Genomic DNA, 26,099 nt, shown 5'->3' with positions numbered 1-26,099 from the left:
TGAGATATTAATTTATTTTGAATTTTGATTTAATTTAGCCAATATATTAGATTTGTCTATATAAAATCAAATTGACTACAATTACGATGCAATTGACCAATTGATTTTAATTTGATCAAAACTTAAATGAATTGGCCAAATCCTCAAATTACTCAATCTATCCAATTCCAATTCCTAATCAGTAGCCAAACCACACCTACCAGCCCCAAAATAATCCCTTGACCCGGCCCACCTTAGTTTTACTCTTTATCTCAGACGACAACAACAATTTCAATGATAACACAACAACAACAATACAACAAACACCGTCGCGATAACAACAACCAAAAACCGCGACTTAGGTTTTGACCCCATTTTGCCTCGACCAGCGGCGACCCATGCCCGAACCAACTCGAACAACTCAGCAGTGGTCTGAAAACTCCTTTCCCGCCTTCGTTTGCTCTATTTGCTTCCCAAAATAGTGGAATCTTCTAGATAACGTTAAGGTGGCCTCTCAAACGGTTAGATTCATACGAATCCGTACCTATGTGAGTGAATTTCATTGGTTCTTTGGGAATTATTCTTTTCCCCCAATTTCTATTGGTCAATTTTTTTCAAATTTATTCAAGAAAAGCTAAATTTTGTACAAATTATAGGCTGGAAAATCTTATCTCCAGCCTCAAGAGGTAAATACATTCTTTTCCCATTTAATTTTATGGTTTCCTTCTTCATCTCTTTCTTTGTAGTAATGGTCGTTTAGTGGTAATCATGAACGAGGCTGGAAATTGTTCCCTATAGATGGTCGTGATGGCCTTAGAATTTATTTGTGATCGTTGTTGTTATGCTATTTTTTCTGAATCAGTGTTCACGTAGCAAGTCTCGATATCAATTACTTTGAATATTGACTCATGATTGATGACGATTTTAGTTATCTGCAAGTCCATAACATGAATCGGGAACTTGAATACTGTCTAGTTTCAACTTGGTTTAGATGAAGATTAAAAGAGTTGTTTTGATTTATCAACTTGAGAGGATACGCTGGGGTGTGCTTTTGTGTGTATATTGGTATGATCCATGTTTCAAATACCTTTATGTTCATGGTTCTGTTTAAGATAAGTACGTGTATCTCCTTGAGCTGCTATATGTTTGAATTTTCAGATGACTATATGCCATGATTTATGTACTGCTTCAATACCAGAACTTTTTTTTTCTATATTCGAATCAACTAAAAACTTTTTTTTAGTTTTTAGACGGTTCTGCATATCCTGATCGCTTGTATTATTATCCAGATGATTAAAAGATAGTTGCCTCTTACCTGTAAACATACCTCTTCACTGCCAGTCGATCTCTTCTTCTTCTTCTTCTTCTTCCTTTTTCGTGTTTAAAGCCATTTTTTGGTGATCTTAGTAGTAAGTGTTGGGATTGTATTGTTGTATAGGCTTTGAAAAGCTATAGGACTTTTTGTTAAACGTTGGCTGATATATTGAACTGTGGTTCTGGTTTCAGTGCGGGTTTAAATTCAATTTGTTGTTTTAGCATTAATCTTTCGTCTTTCGCTGGTGTTCATGTGGTTCGATTACTTTTTGCAGTTGAATACTTTCCTCACTTTAATTCTAGCCCCCTTAGTCTGTTAGCCTCAGTTTAGCATTACAAGATTCAATTTTTATTTTTGTTTTGTCACTAAATCCTGTTTGTCGACAAACCTTGCATGCTGTAATTTTCAATCCTCAATTTTGCATCTGAAATTGCTTGTGGTAGCTTAGGATTATGTTAGTATGTTCATCTCAGTACCTAGCTTACTGTTTTAGCTAAAACATTATTCGTTGAAGTTCTTTAACTCATCGTCTGGGTAGTGTAATGATGTTTAGCATGGTTTGACTCATGATTTTGATTCAATATCTCTCACTCTAACTTGGGTGAGCATATCTTGCCAGATTCAGTTAGGACTCAAACTTTTCATGCCTCGTCAGTTGGCTTAGCCTTACTGTTTTGATTCGTTTTGCTGTTTCGGTTTGTTGAAAGATTATAGTTTTCTAGCATATTGTGTAAGTTTACTATTTCTTTTTTTTAGTTGGTTTGATTCATGATTTGATGGTTAGTTTGTTTTGATGAAAATCGTAGCCTTGTGATCTTTCCAGTATAATTTAGCCATAATTTTTCTTTTTGACTCAATGCTTGTTTTTTCTACGTTCAAAAAGCTGTAACATTTGTGACATTTTTCTAGTCTAGATTTTCATGTTCTTTTTTTTATTTCATCTTTATTATTATTATTTTATTGGTCTCTTTATTTGGGCTCCCGTGATTTGATTCGCAGTGTTTTTATTCTGAGCCGGGGTATGTGGGAAGTAGCCTCTCTACTTCGTCTAAAGTAGTGGTATGGACTATATACATTTATCTCTCCCTATACTCCACTTTGTGGGAATATGTTGAATATGTTGTATTATCTTGATGATAGCCAATTGCATGACTTTACTATATTGAGCATGCTCATTTGCCTTAGCATTTCTACATCCGGACCTACTGCCTTCTATTTTATTTTGGATTACTATAGTTGTCTTTTCATCTATCGACTTGTTTATCCCCGTAGCATTTCATACTTTGGATACGTATTAATTTCCTTTCTTTCTTCCTTTGCATGTGAATTCGTTGGAGTCCAAACCGACACTTTGCATTCTCTAATGGGCCAATAAGGCCCATCTTTTGAGTCAAACCCGAAAGAGAGTTTAGAGTCTATTACATAGCGCGTGAATACAAGGAGTCCAAAGAAGAAGAATGGACTAAAGTCCTGTCTTTGAAGTGGCAAAGAGACTCAGAAGTCTCATTTTTTTTATTTTATTCATTTATTGTTTTTTTTTTAATTATTTATTTATTTCTTCCTTTCATTATTTATTCATTTGGGCCTTGGATCCAAAGTTGTAAACTAATACAGGTGAAGTGAAATTTGAGCCAAAGGTTCAAAAAAATAGTTAGGACAGGTTATGGGTCAAAGCTCAATATCTAGATTAGGACAGGTAAAGTTGGGCTGAAAGTCCAATTAGACTAGGATAGGGTGATAAGCCCAAATCATTTATTTATTCTCCTTCTTCCCCCTTTATATATTATTTTCTTTGTGTTGTGTGGTAAGAAGGTGCCCCTTAAGCTTAAAAGAAAAATTCTACAGAGTGACAGTCCGTTCGGTCATGCTGTATGGAGTGGAGTGTTGGCCAATCAAGAACGCTCATATTTAAAAAATTGAAGGTGGTGAAAATGAGAATGCTGCGTTGGATGTGTGGATTTACTAGAGGGGATCGAGTTAGGAATGAGGTTATCTGGGAGAAGCTGAGAGCCAATTATTCAAAATTGCATGAAGGTGATTCTATTTGTCTAGACCAGTATCAGAGTAGTTTCAATTATTTTGATTTTTATCAAACAGACAGTTATTTACTCAGAATGATAGTTATTTAGACCGATGACATAGTGCCTCCATCTATCCACATGATCAATTATCAAAAGTGGCAATAAGGTGACTCGACATAAGATGTTCAACATGGGTTTACACCTGCTCAAATGGCATAAACAGTTCAAAATGGGTTATCTACGTTTTAACGAGATACCTTTGGTTGCTACCTCATTGAAAGTGTCATCTCAAGTTCAAAGTAGGTCAACCACCTTTCAATGAGACAACTTAAGCCATGATCCATTCAAATAGCATGTAAAATTCAAGTTGGGTCATCTTCATTCCATGAGACAAGTTTATTTGCTACCTTAGTCCAATATGTATGCAATTTTCACGATCGAAACTCGGGTCTGGTCATAAAGGGTAATCTCAAGCCCACCATGGGTCGGAGACAACCATAACAATGACAAGTAAATAAAATCAAAGACAATCTAAAGAGTCAAAAAAAGACATCAACGACATGCCAATTCAGTCCATAAAAGACTCTAAACTAAGAATACCAACTAACTCGGGACATGCCCTCGACTATGACAAAAAGAATCCAAGGTACTAAGACAATAAGGAAAATAACGAATTAGTCGGGCCTTTCGAAATATGGAGGCTCACCATTTCACAACAGATCAACACACATGTCGAACCACCTAACAACACAGGAGCAACAAAAAAGTCTTATGAACCTACATTATGAAATGATGTAGCATTTAGGGATGGTTAGTAGAGTGAGCACCGGTATGTAACTTGAGGGAAAAGGATAAAATAGTGCACTTATAAGAATCCAGTCAAAAGCACATGGGCTATATTATAAATACATATAAAAGATGTCGGGATAGGGGCAAGGATCCAATTATATAGTAGTTTAAACAATTATAAACTATGTAGCTCGCTTCGTCCTAAAGGCACACACAGGCTATATGGGTCTGACTCCCCCTTTTGAAAGGGCCCCAGTGCATATGAGGAGCACGTACCAAGGAAATCACGGAAAGGCTAAAGACACCAAGGTGATAGCCATCCAAATATAGTGTTAATCCCTTAGGACTACATCTTCACGGTGAGCTACACAATTTCCTTTAAGCCCAAATTCAAAACACATTGCATATAAAACCAACCATTAACCCAGGAGTCATTTATTAAGGCATTTACAACCTTGGTATCATCATACTAATATGCTTGAAAGCTAATCCAATGTTCCAAACCAACCCATATAACCATAAGACTCTTAAGTTCTATTTAAAATCCAAAATCATGTCCACCAAGGACATTCCAAAATCATTGTTATCCATTTATCCTTTAATGCAATATAATGGGTTCAAAAATAAGTTAAATTATATGAATAATCATATTTAAAACCAAGATTGTAAAGTTGTTTAGGTTAATATCATTATCAAGCAAAAATTCATCCAATTTGGTTAAATCCATGTCCCCCACTCCAACCATTAAAACAATGCACCAATTCAATCCAAAACCATTAGTTAAAATATGAATAATCTATTTAAAACATGGGACAAGTAATTCAAGTAGTAATAACTAATAACCCTCAATCCAATTTCAAACCCATCATTCAAATCACTTGAATATTCAATAAATTAATGCCACAACGTTAAATTCAAGTTAAGGAAAAAGAAACATGCCTAAAATATAAAAGAAATTGAATAAAATTCAAATAAAATATAAAAGAAATTGAATAAAATTCAAATTTCAGAGCCCGGAGTAGTGATTTCTTGCAATACTCTTGAGATATCTTGGTTTGGGAGTTAAAAAAGAGAATAGTAGTATTTTGATCTTTAAAACTGAAGGAAAAGAAGCCATCTAGAGTTTATAAGTCATTTAAGGGGTAAAAGGACCAAAATCCCCTCACCCCAAGTGAAAAAATAAAAACTAGATGAAAAATATATAACGGCTTTGCACACCGCTATCACGGAGGTTAGCCTCCGTGCCATGCCATTCTTGCGAAAGCTGTGTGGCGTGGCACACCACTATTATGGAGGCTTACTACCTCGAGGTCCTAAAATGGCCCCAAACCCATTCCAAAAATTCCAAAACTTTTCCAAAATACCCTCTTAATACCCCTAATCATAATTCAAGTAAAAATTAATGTTACGCACATGGGAGGGTCAAAAATAAAATGATCAAAATTTGTACAGGGTCTCTCATTATCTTTCCTTTTTGGATCATTCATACTCGAATGAGGAGTTAGGAAACATTTAGCATGATAACAAGAATACCATAGAATCTAAGAACCAATTTGAAAGGCAAAAAAAGGGAAATGAAATTCATACCTTAAGAACTTTCATCCATCCCGGGGAATAATAATGGGTAGTTGGCTTTCACATCTTCTTCAGCTTTCCATGTAGCTTCTTCAACCTTTTGATTCTTCTAAAGAACCATCACCCAAGCTACATCCTTTGTTCTCAATCTATGAACTTGCCTATCCAAAACTTCAATCGAGATTTATTCATAAAATAAGGAATCCATAATACCAACATCCTCAACAGGCATTATCAAATAAGGGTCACCCACACACTTCTTAAGCATGGACACATGGAAAATGGGATAAATCAAAGCCAAACTCGTTGGTAAATCCAATTTGTAAGCGACAATCCCAATTCTTCTTAAAATTTAATACGGACCAATGTAACAGGGACTGAGCTTCCCCTTGTTCCCAAATATCATGACTTCTTTCATAGGAGAGGCCTTCAAGAACACTCAATCACTTACTTCAAACTCTAACTCCCTTTACCTCACATCCATAAAAGACTTTTGGCAACTTTGAGCAGTCTGAAGTCTTTCTTTAATCATTGTCACCTTCTCCATGGCTTGGTGAACCAAGTCAGGACCAAATAACTTGGTCCCCCCACCTCAAACCATCCAATAAGAGACCTATTTCTGATACCATAAATGGCATCGAACGGATCTATTTGAATGCTGGAATACTAACTTTTATTGTAAGCAAATTCAATAAGAGCCAAATAGTCAACCCAACCACCTTTACAATCAATCACACAGACCCTTAGTATATCCTCTAAAGTTTGAATGATATGTTTCACTTGTCCATATGTTTGAGGGTAAAAAATATTCCAAAGGTTCACCTAAGTACCCAAACCTTTTGAAATGAATGCCAAAAGTGAGAAAAAACTATATGTATTAGTATAAAATATTTGACACCATCACACCATGCAACTTTACTCTCTCCTGAATGAACAAATTAGCATAATCCTCTCCTAAGTAGTTAGTTCTCAAAGGAAAGAAGTGAGAAGACTTGATTATTTTATCCACAATGATCCAAATAGAATTATACTGATTTTGAGGCCGCAGAAGACCTGTGACTAAATCCATATTAATCATTTCCCACATCTAAATAGGCAACTCTATCTCTTGGGACATTCTACCAGGCCTCAAATGCTCTACCTTGACTTGCTGACAAACTATACATTTAGCAGTAAAATTTGCCACATCTTGCTTCATAGTGTTCCACTAATAGATTTTCTTCAAGTGATGATATATTTTAGTTGAACCCAGATGAACTGCTTATCTAGAATCATGAGCTTCAGTCTGAATCCTTTCTTGTAGCCCTTCTACATCATAGACACAACACCTTTCTGGATAGCTCAAGATGCCATCTCCTCCAATCTCGAAGTCCATAACCTTTTGCTAACTTACATCATTTTTGATTTGCATAAGGATAAGATCCATAACCTATTTCTCTTTAACCTCAGCACCATAAGATGACTTAACCACTTCCTGAACAATCACTCATCCATCCTCAGAGTCCAAATGATGAACTCCCAAATTAGCCAATCTATGAATATCCTTCACCAACTTTTTTCTCTTCTCCTCAACATAAGACCCCCTTTGAGTTCTCGAGTGAAAGGGTCCAAGCTGACTGCACTCGAGTAGGACCCCTTAATGAAATTCAAGTAGTTGTCTGTGATATATCCAACAATCAGTCGTTTTTTTTTCACCGGGCTTGGATCGAGGAAAGCAGGCTTGACAGGCCCGAGTTAATCTCCCTATAGATAAACTTCTAAGAGCATTAATAACCATATTAGTTTTACTTGGATGGTAGTGAAAACTCATATTGTAATCCTTAAGTAACTCGAGCCACCACCTCTGCCTAAGATTCAATTATTTCTGCTTAAACACATATTGTAAGCTCTTATTATCTAAATAAATATCCACATATACCCCATACAGAGAATGACACCAGAGCTTCAAGGAAAAGACCAAAACCACTAAATCTAGATCGTGAGTAAGGCAATTTCTTTCATGAACCTAAAGCTACCTGGAAGTATAGGCTACAACCTAACTATGTTCTATCAAAACACGATCCAGTCCCATACTGGATGCATCACAATACACAACAAAACCATTGGAACCCTTAGGTAGGGTATAAAAGGCACAGAAGTCAACTTATCCTTCTATTTCACAAAACTACCTTTAACAGAGTCAGACCATAAAATCTTAACCTTTTTTTGAGTTAACTTTGTCAATGGAGCAATAATAGATGAGAAACACTCTACGAACCTCCTATAATACCCATCCAAATCCAAGAAGCTCCTAATGTCAGTTGGAGTAATGGGTGTAGGACACATTTTAACTACCTCAACTTTTAATGGATCCACCTTATCCCTTTACTAGATAAAATATGCTCAAGAAAAGTCACAATACTTAGCCAAAATTCACACTTAAATTTTTTTGCAAACAATCTCTGGACCTTAAGAGTTTGCAACATAATTTGGAGGTGACTGGCATGATCCTCCTCACTTTTAGAGTATACCAAAATATCATCAATGAAGACTATAAAAAACAAATTTAGAAACTGCCTGAACACCCGATTCATAAGATAAATAAAAAACATCTAGAGCATTAGTTAATGACATAACCAAAAACTCATAATGGCTATATCGGGTTTGGAAAGAAGTCTTTGGAAGATCAACCTTCCTAATTTTGAACTGGTGATAGCCCGAAAGGATATAAGTCTTAAAGAAACAGCTAGCACCCTGAAAATGATCAAAATGGTTATCAAACCTAAAAAGAGGGTACTTATTTTTCACTGTAACTTTATTCAACTAACTATAGTCTATACACATAAAAAAAGTCCCATCATTTTACTGTACAAAAAGTATAGGAGCGCCCTATGGAGAAATACTAGGACAAATAAAGCCCTTATCAAGAAGATCTTTCAACTGCTCCTTAGTTTAATAGGATCTATCCAATAAGGAGGAATGGAATAGGATGGGTATCCGGTAGAAGGTCAATCCCAAAATCTATATCCCCATCAGGAGGAATTCTAGTAAGATCAACGGGAAAAACTTTAGAAAACTCATTAATCATAGGGGTAGATTGCAAGGAGGGACTCTTAGAGTTAGAATCTTTAACCCAAACTAAATGATATAGATACCCTTTGGAAATTATTTTCTGAGCTCTTAGATAAGAAATAATCTTCCTTTTGGGTACTAAGGAACTCCCCATCCATACAATGATCGACTCATTAGGAAAGTGAAAACTGACATTTTGAGTCCTACAATCTAGAGAAGCATAACATGAATTGAGCTAATCCATCCCTAAGATTACATCAAAACCCAAAATATCAAGTTTTATAAAATCCACTAATGTCTCCCTATGAAGAATGGACACCACACAACCCTATATATTTTTCTAGCAACAATAGGAGCCACCTGAGTAGAAATAAAAAAGGGATCAGAAATACTTTTAGGACCAAAACCAAAATGTACCTCTATATAAGTGGTAAAATAATATAAGGTCGAACCTAGATCAGTCAAATAATAAACATCATGGTAGAAGAGTTGTAACATACTAGTGGAAACACTTGGGGATGCCTCAGACCCATGACTGCAAAGAGATAATTTTGGCCATTGACGTACCTGAAAAGGCGCCCTTAGGTGTAGGAGTTGAAGAAGTGGTGACCTAGACCTTATTAGCTCTAGTGGAAACTTTAGCTATAGGAAAATTCCATTCAGATGACCAGGTAGGACATAATTAAAACATAATTTCCTCTACTCGTCACAATATCCATGATAAAGATGTCCACAAAATTAACAAGGAGGATGGGTGGAGCTGACTGAGATTCAATAACCTGAGACTGGGTACCCTGTGCCTTAGGAGCACTGTTAGCCTAAAAAAGATGATCACCTGAAGGATTAGGATAAGGGGCACTAGCTGACAAATAAGTATTTCCTTAATTCTTTCTTTTAATCCAATGCCTACCATCTCCCTTATTATTCTACTGACCTGCACCCTCTTTGCATATCTAAACTTATTGTTCTACCTTTCTCCTATCTCTACCTTCTTTTTTCTCATCCTTCACCTGTTGTATGTAAACCACCAGCTTGGATATATCCATATAATTATTCAATATAGCAGCCTTGCACTCTAACACCAAGTCACGGGACAAACCAATAGATGACCCTCATATTAGAAACCAACTCTAGAGCATAATGGGACAACTATTAGAACTTCAAGGCATACTCTTTAACGCTCAACTTTCCTTTCTTTGGATTAACAAACTCTTCAGCCTTAGCTTTTCTTAACTTCTAAGGAAATATGTGATCAAGAAAAGCACCAAAAAACTCATCCCACATCGTAGTCTCAACACCATCACCCCTCATCTTTCCTACTTGTCATACCAATGGTAAGATATCTCCTTTAACTGATAAGCAGCAAAATCCATACCCTCAAAATTAGTATTATGCATCACCTTAAAAATCTTCTCTGTCTCATCAATAATCCCAAAAGATCCTACTTAAACTTAGAGCCTATAAAGGTTAGGGAATTCAACCTCATAAACTGGCCAACTCGAGTGACCACAGATGAACTAGCAATAAGATCGATAGGATCAGACCAACGAGACTATGATGCCACTAATTGAGATAGCATATAAATAGACTGATGGAACTCAACATTAGAGATTTCTCTATGAGGAGACTAAGCATAAGTATCACCAGCTCGGGAATCCTAAGAACAACTAGTGGGTAATGGTGGAACCCTATGTAGAGTGGTATAGTTAGGAGAAGTGACCTTAGATTGGGTATGCACTTCATAAGTAGGGTGTATCCGCTTCACATTTACCTCAGGTGGGATAAAGGTCCTAGTACAGTTTCTATGACTATCAAATCTTTGGGGAGGCATGATTTGAAATGCGAGTAAGCCAGGAGTTAGAGAAGTTTCATAGAAACTAGACTTTATAGCCCGAAATAGAACACAAGAAATGAAATCATTCATAAATGCCTTGTAGTCTCTCTCTTTATAAGTATAGAGAACTACACACCCATAAAATACACTTTACTTGACATGACTTTAGGGACACCAGTGACCCTGAACTGTAATCTGATACCAAGATTTCCATGACCCAAACCAGGGCTTGGCCATGATGGGTAATCTCAAGCCTATCATAGGTCGGAGACAACCACCTTAGCCTAACCTCAACGGCACATAAATATAAATAACAGAAGCCAACTAAATCAATGATAAATACATAAAACTAAAAAAAATCTAAAGAGTCAAAATAAGACATCAATGACATCTTAATGCTATCAGTGAAAGACTTTAAACCAAGAATTCCAATTAAGTTGGGACATGCCTCTGACTATGAAAAAAATAATCTAATATATTAAGATAATAGGAATACTAATAAATTGATCAGGCCTTCCAAAATATAGAGGCTCACCACTTCATAGCAGACAACACATGTACCAAACCACCTAACACTACACTAGAGCAACAGAGAATTCCTGCAAACCTTTATCATGAAATGATGCCGTATCTTGGGATGGTCATTGGGGCGAGCACTAGAATATAACTTGAGGGAAAGTGATAAAATAGTGCACTTTTAAAAATCCAGTCAAAACCACATGCACAACATTTACAAATATATATATAAATATATATATATACATATATATGATGTAGATATAGGGAAAAGGGTCCAATTACATGATAGTTTAAACCATTAGCCTAAACGATGTAGCTCGCTCCATCATAAAGGCACCCACGAGCTATATGGGTCTGACTTTCCCTACTAAAAGGGCCCCAATGCATGTAAACTTAGTAAAGTCTAAAGACACCAGGGCGATATCCATCAAATATATAGTATTTTTCTAGAAATATGGTCATGTAGATCCCCAACATCGGCAAAAATTGATTCAAGTGTTAGCTCCCCTGAGACTACACCTTTACGATGAGCTACACAATTTCCTTTAAACCCAAATTAAAATTCTTTGAACATAATGTTATATATTATTTTGATGTTGATCAGCTGACAACAAGGGACCGGGTCCTTGGGTCTTCATAGAAACATACAACTGTCACAAGGCCGGTAAAGTTTTTTCCTCTAGCGTATCAAACTGCGTAGGTGAGATGTGTACTAGTTAGGACACTTGGCCCAATCAGATTTCTACCCTAATCATTATTCCAATCTAAAAGGAAAATAATGCTTTTCAATTATTGAGTTCTTGCAAGATCAGAATATAGAAAGGGAAAAGAGGCAAAAACTCAATTTTGCAACATTGTTCAAGTTCTTGACTTATGCATGTACTAAAAAAGTTAGTGTTTCTGAGTAGAGTCTTTAGTCTATAATAGAATTACTCATGTTATAAGAGTAATTATTTTCCTTGCTTTCTTGAGAGTTCTTAGAAAGATTTACTTGAGTTCAATATTGGTTAGAGTTAAATAATATTGTGGTGTGTTCTTGGCAGAGTTGTCAAGGTAGGTTTGTAATAGAGTTATTGCACACTGGTAGAGCCTAGAGTTAAATTCATTGGAGTCTGTAGTAAAGAGTTTGATTATGTTGGACTATTGACTACTTGTGAGGGCAATCCGTTCTTATAAAAGCAAGGTGGTTTCCATGTTAAATCCTTTGAGTTCCTTAGTTTTTAATAATGTCTTAGTTTCCTATTGCTTTACTAGTTGATTGTCTATGACTGACTCTAAGGACCTGGTCCCTCATAGTATGGTACAACCCTCTTACATACCAACAATTAGTATTAAAGCAAGAACACTCTAAAAGGTTAATACCTAGAGTAATTTGGTTATTATGACTGCTTCATATAATCAGGAAGAAGGGAAACCTACCACTAGACTACCTAGATTTAATGGGAAGTTCAATGGGTCATGGAAAGCTAGGATGTATGACTTTATTATGGCTGAGGAAAGCGAGCTAATGGATGTTATTCTGGATGGTCCTTATGTACCAGTTAGAGAGGTTAAGGAAAGAGACATAACTACAATGGTTGTTAAAAGTAGGAGAGAGTATTATGATGAACATAGAAGGAAATTCGATAAGAATTATAATTCCAAGAAACTACAAGTTTGTGGCATAGGGTCTGATGAATACAATAGGATATCTACATATGAAAATGCTAAAAAATCTAGGATTGCTTGAGACTGCTAATGAAGGAACCACTGATGAGTAGGATTCAAAAGTTGATATGCCGACTACTCTGAATAAAACCTTAACCATGAACAAAGGAGAAAATATCCAAGAGATGCATACAAGATTCACTTCAACCACCAATGAGTTGCACTGCTTGGGAGAAGTAATTCCTTTGTACAAATAGGTGAGAAATTTTTTGGGGGTTCTTCATAAATTTTGGGAAAGCAAAGTGGATGATATCACTAAGGTAAGAAACCTGAAAACTATCACAATGGATGAACTTATTATTAATTTGAAGACTCGTGAGCCCAAGAATCAGCAAGGACAAGACAAGAAGGAAGCAAAAAGAGAAATATCTCAGGTATTAAAAGCTTCTAAGTTAGAATCAAGTGAAGAAGACACTGATATAGCCTATTTGGAAAAAAGAATTGTTAGAGAAATTAAGAAAAGTTGTCAGTTTAAAAGAAGAGGGAGTAGCAGTAGGAAGGGAGGCACTATTGAAGTTAGTCACAAATATGAAAGTCTTGAGCATTTCATCAAGAACTGTCCAATGCAAAAAATAGATTACCAAGAATGTCTCACAACCGAAGGTTGAAAAGGAAAGAACAGTGACTAGGCCCTTGTAAAATTAAGAAGAAAGGTTGCAGCTAATTTTGAAGTTAAGCAGGCCTTAGCTGTCTAGGGGGATTCTTCTAGTGATTTTGAGGAAGATAGAAAGCATAAAGATGTTTCTATGCTGGTAGATGAGGATGAGAAAGTGACTTTTGATTCCCTGCTTTCTCTCATGGAAAACACTGAAGATAAAGAAGAAAATGAGGTAACTCTTTCTAACTTAAAGAAAACTTAAAAAACTACTTTGCTAAAAAGATAAAAAAAACTTGCTAATGTGTTGATTGATTCTATATATGAACTAACTATTGAGAAAAATCTCTAGAAGAGGAGGTAGAGAATTAGTATCTTGAATGAATTGCTTTAACACTTCATATATTTGAAACTAAGGAAAAGGTTACAAAGTTGAAATTTGAAAAGCTGAGTCTAGCGAGTTGGAGAAATTAAATGATACTGATGATAAAAGAAATAAAAATGCTCTAAAAGAGAAAGTAGAAGATCAGGATCTTGGATTAATATCTTTAACTCTCTATATATCTAAAATTGAGGAAAAGGTTACTAAGTTGAAATCTTAAAATCTGAGTTTAGTGTGCCAATTGGAGAAAGTAGATGATCCCAATGGAAAAGGGAAGAAAGAAGCCTCAAAAGCTTCAAATTTAGCTTGAAGAAAAATTAAGGGATTCTAAAAATCATCTCATGGATGCACTCCAGAAGAATGAAGAATTGGAAAGAGACCTGGTCCTCTGAGAGTAGAACTTAAGAAATCTCTACAATGAACCACATCCTCACAAATTCTTTCTAATTCAATTAGTCAAGGTATCATAAATGGTAAGGTACTTAGGTATCAGTACAAAACTCAATCAATTTGGTCTCAAGGTAAGGTTGTTCAAGATATCAGAAACAAAGTCCACAAACCACTATGCACTCATTGTGGAAGAGATCGTCACATAAACAAAAATTGTCAAAGCTGGATTAAAGTTAGAATGAGCAGTGTTAGATATATCCTATCCTAAGGGTTCCAAACCTTTGAATAATATGAAAAAGCTCTTAATACCTAGATGGTGAAAGAAATATTTGATCACATCGTTGTCTTTCTACTGGGAACTCAAAATCAAGTGGGTTCCCAAATCTAACAAATAACTTTGTTTACAGCTGGGAGAAAGGGATTGTAGTCAAAACTGGTTCATTGATAGTAAATATTCAAAGCATATGGCTGGAAGGACTAACTGTATTCTATCTTTCATGACACTTTAAGATGGAGGTGTTTCATTTGTAAAAGGTAATCAGGTTAAATTCTTATCTGATGAAAGTACTATGTCAAGTTTAAATTCTAGAAGAGTTATCCTCTAAGTCCAAAAAATCAAAAATATGTTGGGATATATAAGTTCCTCTCTACTGAAATAGTTTATTTCAAAGGACCTGGTCCTTGGGATGCCAAAGATGAAATTTCCAAACAAAGAGTCTAAAGTATAAGAGAAAAAAGTATGTTGTCATTGAGGATGAATTCTCCAGATTCACCTAGAAAATATTCTTGGGAACCAAGGATGAAATATATGAAGCTCTGGTTATCTTTTCCAGAAAACTCAAATGAAGCTATACTTGTGGGTTACACCTCATCAAGCTATGCATAGAGAGTTTTCAATAAAAAAAAGGAACTCTATTGTAGAAGAAAGTGTGAATATGATCTTTGATGAGTTTGGAAAGCTGATGAATCTAGGTGATGAGGAAGGTTCTCACATTGAAGAACTTATTTCTGTTAAAAGAGATAATACTTCTAAAGAAAATGGTCAAAGGACTCAATGATAATAGATGAAAATAATGAAAGTGATGGTGATCTAGATCTCAGATACAAACCTTGCTCCAACTGAAAGAATATCGAGAAGCATCTAGTCAAGTTCTCTAGGGACCTCGTCCCTGTAAAACTCATCCCAGAAGGCCAAACTGGTTACACAAATCTTCTTATCTATTTGATAATCTAACTTCACCTCTGGAGACTGGAATTCAAATAAGATCTCAAACCCAAAATTTCATGATTTTCTTAGCCTTCTTGTTTCAAATTAAGCCCAAAAATTTGAAAGAAGCTCAGAAAAATACTGTCTGGAATAAAACAATGAAGGAGGAACTTCAGCAAGATTTAAAGAATGTTAAGTCTGGGACCTGGTCCGTAGACCTATTAATAAAATAATTTTTGAATAAAGTGGCGCACTGAAATTAATAAGTTCAAGCTGGAATTCATCAAATCAACTCGATCTAATAAATGAATCAGTTTTTCTTCCTAAAATTCTCTATGATTAGGAGACAAGTATCCTTGGTAAAGTAGGTATAGATTGGTCTAACTTAGTACCATACCTTTGCAAGTATACACCCATGGGAACAACTTTGGAAGAGGACAGACACCCATAAGCATAGAAGGCATCTCTTTAAGTCCTCAACAAGAACCTATGTAAACTCTACCTACTGAATCATCTTTAGAAATTCCAGAACCCCTAAATGAGTCTATCCCCATTGGAACTTCCTCAACTATTGAAATTTCTACTGAGCCATCCATGGTAGAGGATCCTAATCTAGGTTTGTGTTCTTTAATTAGAAATCACTCAATCTAAAGTTTCTTCTTCCTCAAAAGAACCAAAATCACTTGAAGACTCTCAAATCCTTATTTTTCTGAAGAACTAGAAAAGCCTAAACTCTCAAAAACCCTACAAGTACCTAGTTCTCTCGCTCCCTCACAGCCAAACCTTATTTTTGCTTAATTGTGTGAAAAAAAATACCTTTAAAGAGGTTTGATATTTCTAGCAGTGTAGACTGGGTAGAAAAAAATTTTCTTTTGCTTATATATGATTCCAAGGAAAGCTCTGTTAGTGCAGAAGAGCAAGCAAATGGTGAAAAGGATAATGTGACAAAGAATGGATAAATTATGTTACCTACGAATGAGGCTAATGAGGATGAACTCCTCTGAGGTGACCTATGAGAAAACAAAGAGGCAGTAAAGGGAGGGAGAAAGTGATTACTTCTGGAGTAAAAGTTGCTAAATCCTATTCTACTAGGGTATCTAAAAATAAGTTATTAGTGGATGCAATGAAGGCAAGCAGGTTTTCGACCACTAAGAGAAGAAAACTTAAGAAAGCTGTTGTAGTGAAGGAGGAGAAGAATATTGAAGTTGTAGAGGTTAGATAGGATGAGAACATTGATCATGATATTGCTGCGGCAACGGAGAAAAAAGGACAAGAAATTCTTATCTCATGAAAGACCAAGTCCTCCAGTTCAAAGTCTGGTAGCCCTGTAGGAATGAAGATGAGACATAGTCCTATGAAAAAGGACAAAGTCTTTGAAGGACCTAGTCCCAAGAAGAGAAAGTTATTATAAAGAGGGAGCCAAGTAGTGATTTCAAAGGAAGAAGAAAGGAGGAAGAAAAGAAGGTTGGGTCTAGAGAACAAAGGAATAAGATTTAAATAACATAAAAAGTATTGTATGGGAGAGTGTTTGATCCCAAGACTTATGAGAATCCTGGCATGGTTGAATTGGTGGAATATGTCAAATATCATGGATGATTGCACCTCTTTGAGGAACCAGGACCCATGGGTTTTGAAGAGAAAGTAAGAGAATTTTATTATACAATGGAGTTCTCATATGATGGGTTAAGATTGACTACCTAAGTTCAAGGAAAACAAATCAAACTGGATGAAGAGTCACTATGGAAAATCCTATATGTGCCTGTTATGGGGTAAGGACAGTTGTAAAACAACAAGCCCCAATTGAGTTCATGATAAATGCTTATAAGACAGGAGGAACATTAATATATAGGGTGAGAACAAAATTTCTCACAAGTGAGTTCCAATTAGTGTTTGAATTAGTAAATAAGGTCCTTTTGCCTAGGCTAGAGAAAAGTTCTATTGCATCTACTGTTGATCTATTTATGATAGAGAGTTTGAGCAAGTTTGAGCTGATAAGTCTACCTACTTTTATGTTAGAGCACATGAATAAAGTGATCGTTGATAAGAAGAAAGACATGGGATGCCATATGGGTACTTTTTGAACAAATTATTTGATAACTTTAGAGTGATAGAGACTAAGAGAACACCTAGAATAGTCAAACAAAGGTTTAGTCTAACAACACTGGTGGAAAATGAATGCATAAAAGAAAAACTGAGAATTATGTCCCAAGTATCAGTGTTATTGGTTGCTCAAGAGAATCTAAGCAAGAAAATAGAGGTGTTGAAGATTAAGTTGGCTGCAAAGGATATTGAGATAGTGCACTTGAAGATACAAAATTAGAAGTTCTCCTTAGAGGGACCTAGTGTCATAAAAGAACTTACAATAGAAAATGCAAAGCTCTGGATCAAGGTTGTTGAACTCTCTCAAGAGGACCATGGTATGAATGCTAAAATTAAATACATCACTAAGCAATTACTAAATGCTTATGCTACAGAGAGTTCTAGAATGGAGATGTTAATCAAGTCCTTCTCCCCTAAGCCCCCCACTATCTAAGTTTTGTTATCCCTGTGTGCCTGTTTTTAGTTCTTATTCGTAGTATGAAGATTAGAATGTTTATGTTTATTTTAGTATGATGTAATGGTACTAATTTCTCTTAACAATCAATTAATCCTTTGCTTGTGTGTTTCATCTATATCTTCTTAATATTTAAGTTGTTCTTCATGTTAGTGTTGCTTCGTGGTCATGAGTTAACTAACTTATGCTTATTTTACTCTTGGTGTACTTTTATCACTATTCAATGATGCCAAAAGAGAGAACACTGAATTTATGTGATAATGTCCAGGTGTGTGTGTTGCATAGGTGTAAAGTGTAAGGGACCAATAACCAGGTGTTGAAATGCAGATGGAGGTATATGTGTTGAATGACTTATTGACAGGGGAAGAATAATTACGAAGCATGAAAGAAGATTGATAAGGGGAAGTATTATGATAGGTGGAACAAGGAAATAAATTAACATTAAATGCAAGTATATTAATAGGGGAAAGAATAGTACATAATGATGGGGGAATATTCACTAACAGTAGTGGTAATAACTCTAACTGAATAAGGTTAATAAATTTGATCCTCCAAGTTGTGTGGTCAAGTTTGTGGTTTGTCATCATCAAAAAGGGGGAAATGAATATATATTGTTTGATGATGATCAGCTGACAACAAGGGACTAGGTCTCTGGGTCTTGATAAAAACATACAACTGTCACAAGTCCTACACAGTTTTTTCCTCTAGCATAACAAATTACACAGGTAAGATGTGTTCCTGTCAGGACACTTGGCCCAATAGATTTCTACCCTAATCATTATTCTACTATAAAAGAAAAAGAATGCTTCTTAATTGGTGAGTTTTTGAAAGATCATAATATATAAAGGGAAAAAAGGTGAAAACTCAATTTGCAATATTGCTCAAGTTCTTGACTTATGTATGTACTGAAAGAGTGAGTGTTCTTGAGTAGAGTTTTGAGTCTATAATCAAATTACTCATGTTATAAGGGTAATTCTTTTCTTTGCTTTCTTGAGAGTTCCTAGGTAGAGCTACTTGAGTTCAATATTGGTTAGAGTTAATCAGTATTGAGGTATGTTCTGGGCAAATTTTTCAAGTTAGGTTTGTAATAGACTTATTGCAAAACTAGTGGAGCCTAAATTTAGGTTATTGGAGTATGTTATAAAGAGTTTGATTATAGTGGAATATTTAGTCCTTGTGAGGGCTAGCCGTGGTTTTTCCTTCCCTAAGCAAGAAGTTTTCCACATTAAATCCATTGGGTTGTTTAATTTTCAGCAAAGTTTTAGTTTTCTACTGCTTTACCGGTTGATTGTCTGTGACTAACTCCAACCATTAACCCATGAGTCATTTATTAAGGTAATTACCAATATGGTATCATAATACCAATATAATTACAAGCTAATCCAATTATGCCAAGCCAATTCATATAACTATTAGACTCTCAAGTTCCATTTAAAATCCAAAACCATGGCCACCAAGGGTATTTCAAACCATTGTTATCCATATATCCTTTAATGCAATGCAATAGGCTCAAAAACAAATTAAATTACGTGAATAACCATATTTAAAACCATGATTGTAAAGTGGTTTGAGGTTAATGCCATTATCAAGAAAAGATTTATCCAATTTGAGGAAATCCATGTCCCCCATTCAAACCATTAAAATAATGCACATATTCAGTCCAAAACCATCAATTAAAATATGAATAATCCATTTAAAGCACGGGACAAGTAATTCAAGTAGTAATAACCAAAGACCCTCAACCAAATTTAAAACCCATCAATTCAAATCATGTCCAAACAACCCTCTCTCCCCTTTTCTCCCACGTTCAACAACAATCAAAACTCCACCAGCTTCCAACATTGTCGGAAAATACAAACTACGACGACTACGTACTCCAACCCCTCTCTCTTTCTTTTGATCGAGTTCCAACATTAATAGAGAACATCAAAGCTCTCATATGAACTAGAAAAAACATAGAAGCACTACATCTAAATCAGCCTTTCTTCACCATTTTTTCAGCAAACCACTTCACCCCACATATTGCTCTATTTTTGCCATTAATGGCAAAATTTGTGCACTACAATAGAGGAAATAAAAGTGGCAGCTCCACCAGCAACCTCTAAGCTCCGAAAAAGCTCCAGGAACAACAAAACAACTCAACAATCTTCAGATCCAATGAGTTATAAGATCAGGTAAATGACGACCACGACCTCGCTATTCAAATCTGGTCGGAATGGTTGTCTCCGATCACCATTCATCCTCTATGGTAGCCTCCGGTAACCATTTATCTTCTTCAATGACCTTACTATTTTCTCTAGAAAATTAAAACTCTAAACATATTATTAGTGACAGTAAGACTTTGATCTTTCCATTTCTTTGTGTTATCTGATATTTTTGCAGTTCATCATCATTAAACATAGTTGTGTTCAGTTTGTGTTTATGTTTTGTCTCTTCAACAATTTTATTCATCAGTGTGATTATGTTGTTTGCAAATTTTATTAATGATGTCTTCATTAGTTTTGGTTACTACATTAGTGTTGTAGATTTTTTTATAACCTTTTATTGATGTTACTTTAACTGTTCTGGTTACATTGTTGATGCAACTATTTTGTTACTTGTTATCGATAATGGCTTGATTATTTTCGGTTACTATTCTAATGGTGCTAGTTTTATTATTCTTATTTATTTGTTATTAATTATTTATTGTTACATTGTTGATGTTTTTATTTTTGTTGTTTATTATCAATGTTTTAGTTGATTATTCACTGTTACTTTGTTAATGACTATTGTATTGATTATTTTTGACACTTTTACATTGACAAGGAATGTTAATTACTAGTTTGGCCGATGACTAAATCTCTCAATTAGATTTTTGAGGTCTCCCGATGATAAAAGATGAATTTTATTTTTAAGTTCAATTATTTGATTGTTTATTTTATTGAAGTACCAATACTTGGACGATGAAGAAAGTTTCATGATTTTCAAGGCCTCACAAGTACAAAAGATGGAGTTTTACTTTTTGTTTATTGCTCATTAATATAAGTTGTTTAGCGATGAACATATATTAGGCTGTCTGCATTATTCATACTTTATTTTATCCTTTATGTTTAATTTATATTTATTTAGTATACTTTTATAATTATTTTATCTCCTCTTCAATAAAAAATATAAGTTCATTGGGACACAGCTTTGTGGATTTCGAAGGGTGCCTAGCATCTTTTCTTTGAAATAACCTAAACCATTACCTTAAATCTAATTGCTTTTGTAGACTAAAATTTTAATATAACTAAATTAATAGGTTTCCTAGTTTTTCCTAATATCAGGTGGCTTTTTTCATAATTTTTAGAAAATCATTGATTAATTTTTGAATCTCAATGTTGCACCTTATGAAATAAAGATGTATCATAGTTTTGTTTTTTGTATTTAAGGTTGTTATAAGTTTTGCTATAATTGAAATGTTTAATTCTTTCCTTTTATGACTTATGCATATTTATTGAAGGGTGCTAAGGGTTCTTCATCTAGGCGGATTAGAGTAGGTCTTTGTACAACCAAGTTAGTTGGGTCATGACACCCATAAATACATTACATGAATGGTTAACTACCAAGCCAGTCTAAATAAAGTTAAGTCAAAGTCAAACCTCAAGCCTAGAACCCTAAACAAGAAATATTTCCTTTTCGTGTAGCCTTGATGTAAACACAATCTATAAGAAAATATTATTTACGCATCAAAAGGAGCCCAATGATATCCATATTATCCACTTTTATTATTGGTCTAAAAACGTCTGGATGTGATTGACCATATATAGATCTGTACGATAAGAAACAGATCTGGCCTGTAAAGCATCCTTGGACTTCTCCGTTGAGTAGATATGCACTCTTTCTTCTTTTCTTTGCTCTCTTTCTTTTGCTTTATAATCCCTTTCAAGTATTTCAAGTCCCGTGCATCTTCTATGGTGGCTCATGGTGTATATTTTCCAATGAATAGTATCTTCTCTGATGACTTGTATATTTTCCAATGACCAGTACATTGTTGAATGATCAAATTCAGGGACTGTATCAACAGTAGGTAAAGATGAAGGAAATAAAATTTTTGTGACCAATTTCTCCACCAACTTGTTGAAATCTGGCAAATCAATCAAGAAAACCTCTTTACTTTATCTTCTCTCCAGATTATGTGCACTCGTTTCATCTTTTCTAGCTTTTCTAGTCTAGGTTTCTTGACTATTGGAGGTGGTTATGTCCTGTCTCGTTTGATATCTATATTTTAGTCATTTCTCTCATGGTTTCATGTATGATTTTCTTGAAAATTCTTATGAGATTATGGGTTCTTATTTCTCTTTATTTAGTAGGAGTTAGTTCAGACTAGTATATATATTTACCGTGGTGCGTGTTGGTATTTCTGCTATTATTAGGGTTAATTTTAAAGTCAAACAGAGTTCTTATGGACAATATGGTTCTTTTTTATTAGTTGTTGTTTATCAAAACCTGCATTATAGTATATTGGTTTTTTGGATTTTTGTATACGTGGTTGATTCTTGATTTTTCCATGTATTTCACTCATTATTGCCATTGTGTCTTTTTGGCCTTGCCTATTTGTTTTTTAGCCTTACTTATTTGCTTGCCTTTTTTTCTTTTCTTCTCTTATTGAGTAGTAGCTGTTGTGGTTGATGGTAGACTAGGGTCATGTCATAGGTCAGGGTCAAGGTTAGGGTCTGGACTAGGGTCTAGGGTGAGGGTAGGGCCTAGGTATGACGATGGGTGAGGGTCAAGTCTAGGATCGAGTTTGGGGTTAGGGCGAGGGGTAGTAGGGTTGAGTGAGATAAAGAGGCTTCTCAGATGAGATTTAGGTCCTGGAACATAGGGACTTTCCAAGCTAAGTCTATAGAGCTCGTGTTGATCATTAGAAAAAGGGGAATTATTATAGCTTGTGTCCATGAAACAAAATATGTAGGCTCTAAGACAAAGGATGTGGATGGGTATAATTTGTATTGCTCAGCTAGCGGGAGGCATAGGAATGTGGTAGGTATCTTAGCAGATGTAGTGCTTAGTGGGTAGGGGTGGAGGTTAAGTGGGTTAATGATAGATTAATGTCGATTAAGTTTATCATTGGAGGGTCTACATTGTATATTATTAGACCCTATGATCCATAAGTAGGATTAGACGTAGATAAGAAGAAGAACTTCTGGGAGGTTTTAGGTGAGGTGGTGAGAGACGTTTTGATCATTGAGAAGTTTTTCATTGGTGGGGATTAAAATGGGCATATTGGATCCATATAAAGAGGTTATGATGATGTGTTTGGTGGTTTTGATTTCGGGGAATGAAATGAATGAATAGCTTCACTTTTGTTTTTTTCTAGGGATTTTGGGTTGTGGGTAGTGAATTTGAGATTCTTAAAGAAGGAATATTACCTTATTACCTTTTGTAGTTCAGTGTCCAAGATCTAGATAGATTTTTTTCTCTATAGGAAGGTTGATATAGTACTTTTTAAAGATAGTAAAGTCATACCTAGTGATAATCTTTCAACTAGTCATAAGTTGTTGGTGATGGTCTTGGTAATCAAAAAGGGTAGAAAGAAGAGGGGTGTGAAGGATCAACCCAAAATAAACTGGGGTAGCTTGAATTTGGCCAGTTCTTTGGAAATAGGGGAAATGTTTTTTATTATGAGGTCTTGGGAGAGTATAAGGTTATACGGATAATATATAGGATACGACTTCTAGTTCCATTAGAGAGACCACTAGAGAGTTGTTGGGTGCTCGAGAGGCTGATTTGGTAAGCATTGGTGGGCTGATGGTGGAATGATGAATTTAAAAGAAAGGTGGAGACTAAGAAGGTGGCTTATGCTAAGTTGGTTGATATGAAGGATGATGAGGAGAAGCAGATGAATAGGAAGGATTACAAGTTAGCTGGGAGAGAGTCTAATTTAGTAATTCAACGGCTAAGACAATAAATTTTTGAGAGCATATATGCAGCTTTAGAGGAGAAAACCTCAGATAAAAAGTTTTATAGGCTTGTCAAGGCCAATGAGCGAAGGGCTAGTGACCTTGGCCAAGTGAAGTATATCAAGGGGGAGTATGGAAACGTGTTGGTTGAGGAATCCCTCATTAGAAAGGGGTGGTAATTCTATTTCTATAGACTTTTGAACAAGAAGAGGGACAAAAGGTTTATGCTGGGGCACTTGGAGAACTCAGAGAGGTATTGTGATTATGTTTATTTTAGACGTATTAAAGTTGAGTAGGTCAATGAGTCTATTCGTAGTATACGTAGGGGTAGGGTAATTGGGATAGATGAGATTCTAGTGGATTTTTGAAAGAGCAATGGTGGGGCTGGTTTGGAGTTGCTAACAAGGTTGTTTAACATTATTTTTCAGGCGGAAAAAATACCAAAGTTTTTAGATGGAGTACGATGCATCCATTATATAACAATAAGCGGAGACATTTAGAATCACAACAACTATAGGGATATCAAGTTTTTGAGTCACACTATAAGGGTTTGGGAAATGGTAGAGTTGAGGTCAAGGAGGATCATGAGTGTTTTTGAGAGTTGGTTATATTTCATTCCAAGTGTCTCAATTACTGAGGCCATTCTCCCTGCAAGGAGATTAGCGAAAGAAAGGACTTGCATATGGTGTTCATTGATCTTGAGAAGACAGATGACAAAGTCTCCAGGAGATTCTATGGAGGTTTTTAGAGGTTAAATGGGTGACCTTGGTATACACTAGGTCGATTCAGGATATGTATGATAACACAAAGACTTGTGCGAGGACTGTAAGAGGAGATTCAAAGAACTTTTTAATTTTGACAGGGTTGCACCAGGGATCGACTCTTAGCATATTTTTATTTGCCTTAGGGGTGGATGTTTTGATTTAGTATATACAAGGGAGGGGCCTTTGTGTATGCTATTTGATTATAATGTTGTATTGATTTACGAGACTCTGGGAGGAGTTAATGATAAGTTGGAGGTTTGGAGACAAACCTTTGAGTTTAAAGGATTTAGGTTGAGCAGGACCAAGATAGAGTATGAGGAATGTAAGTTTAGAGATTTATCATATCAAACTAACATTGTAGTGAAGCTAGATTCTCAGTACATTTAGAAGAGGGAGAGTTTTAAGTATCTTGGGTCTATGATTTATAATTATAGAGAGATTGACAATGATGTCATGCACCGTATTGGTGCAGGGTGGTTGAAATGGACACTTAGGGAGTCTTGTGTGATAAGAAGGTGTCTCTTAAGCGTAAAGGTAAGTTCTGCAAAGTGGAAGTTTGACCATCTATGTTGTATGGATGTAACGCCCCAAAATCTTATCCCGAAGCGTCACACGGTGCTCAAGGCTACAAGTAGCCTCAAGCTAATCCTTTGAGACTGCTACTAAATCTCATACTTACTTCAGCGATTCAAAATCAGATAATAAGAATAAATCTCATCAAATCTATATTGAAAAAACTAAAAATATAATGTCTGAAACATGAAATATTGAAAAATATCTGACAAACGTTTGAAAATCTAATCAAACAAAGCCTCTACTACTCAAGATCTAGAGAGCCATTGGGATAAATCCCCAACTGACTCATACTCAACTAAAAAGAAATAACCACTAATATCAAATCTGAAGGTCTGAGAAATAGGTCCTCAAACCATGAGGACCCACCAACTACAGAGTGTAGATTAAGGTACTCGAAGATCACTGACGATGCTGAAACTAAGCACCTGAACCTACGTTATAAGACAATGTAGCACATAGATGAATATGTGGATCAGTACTTTGAGGATGTACTGAGTATATGGGGGTGTATGCATTTACATAAATAATATCATTACTCTTTATAAAATCTTGCATGCAAATATGAATGTCTCACATGGCTTGAATAAGTCTGAAGTCTAAATCTCATAAATCATGAATAATGAAACATGTAGTATAAATCTCGTGAGTTATTATACTTACTTCAAAAATTTGTATTCTCCTATTATTCTCAAAACTTGTAAGCTAAAGGAATCTTTAAACTATGCTTTCTAAGCTTATGCTTTCATCTTGAGAAGAATGGAACTTCTTTGAAACTCAAGGACTTAGAAATTTAGAACTTCAAGACATGGGAAAAACTCTAGACTCTTATGAACTTGAGAGTTTCATCTAACCGACATAAACCATGTGAACTACATGGAGTCCAATGTCTCGCCCACATTGGGGAGAGCTGTTCTACCCTT

At 35.3% G+C, this 26,099-nt stretch overlaps 1 long non-coding RNA gene across 1 annotated transcript; it reads left to right on the top strand.

Moving 5' to 3' along the window:
• Nucleotides 1-238: 238 nt before the first annotated feature.
• LOC124888673 lies at nt 239-3,077 on the top strand. Its single transcript, XR_007047322.1, has 2 exons — nt 239-665; nt 2,294-3,077. It is a non-coding gene; the product is annotated as an uncharacterized LOC124888673 (long non-coding RNA).
• The last annotated feature ends 23,022 nt before the right edge of the window (nt 3,078-26,099 follow it).

This window comes from Capsicum annuum, chromosome 11, assembly GCF_002878395.1.
Source record: "Capsicum annuum cultivar UCD-10X-F1 chromosome 11, UCD10Xv1.1, whole genome shotgun sequence".
Classification (NCBI taxonomy): Eukaryota; Viridiplantae; Streptophyta; class Magnoliopsida; order Solanales; family Solanaceae; genus Capsicum; species Capsicum annuum.
The sequence above is the reverse complement of the archived record's forward strand: the minus strand, read 5'-3'. Positions and strand labels throughout refer to the sequence as shown.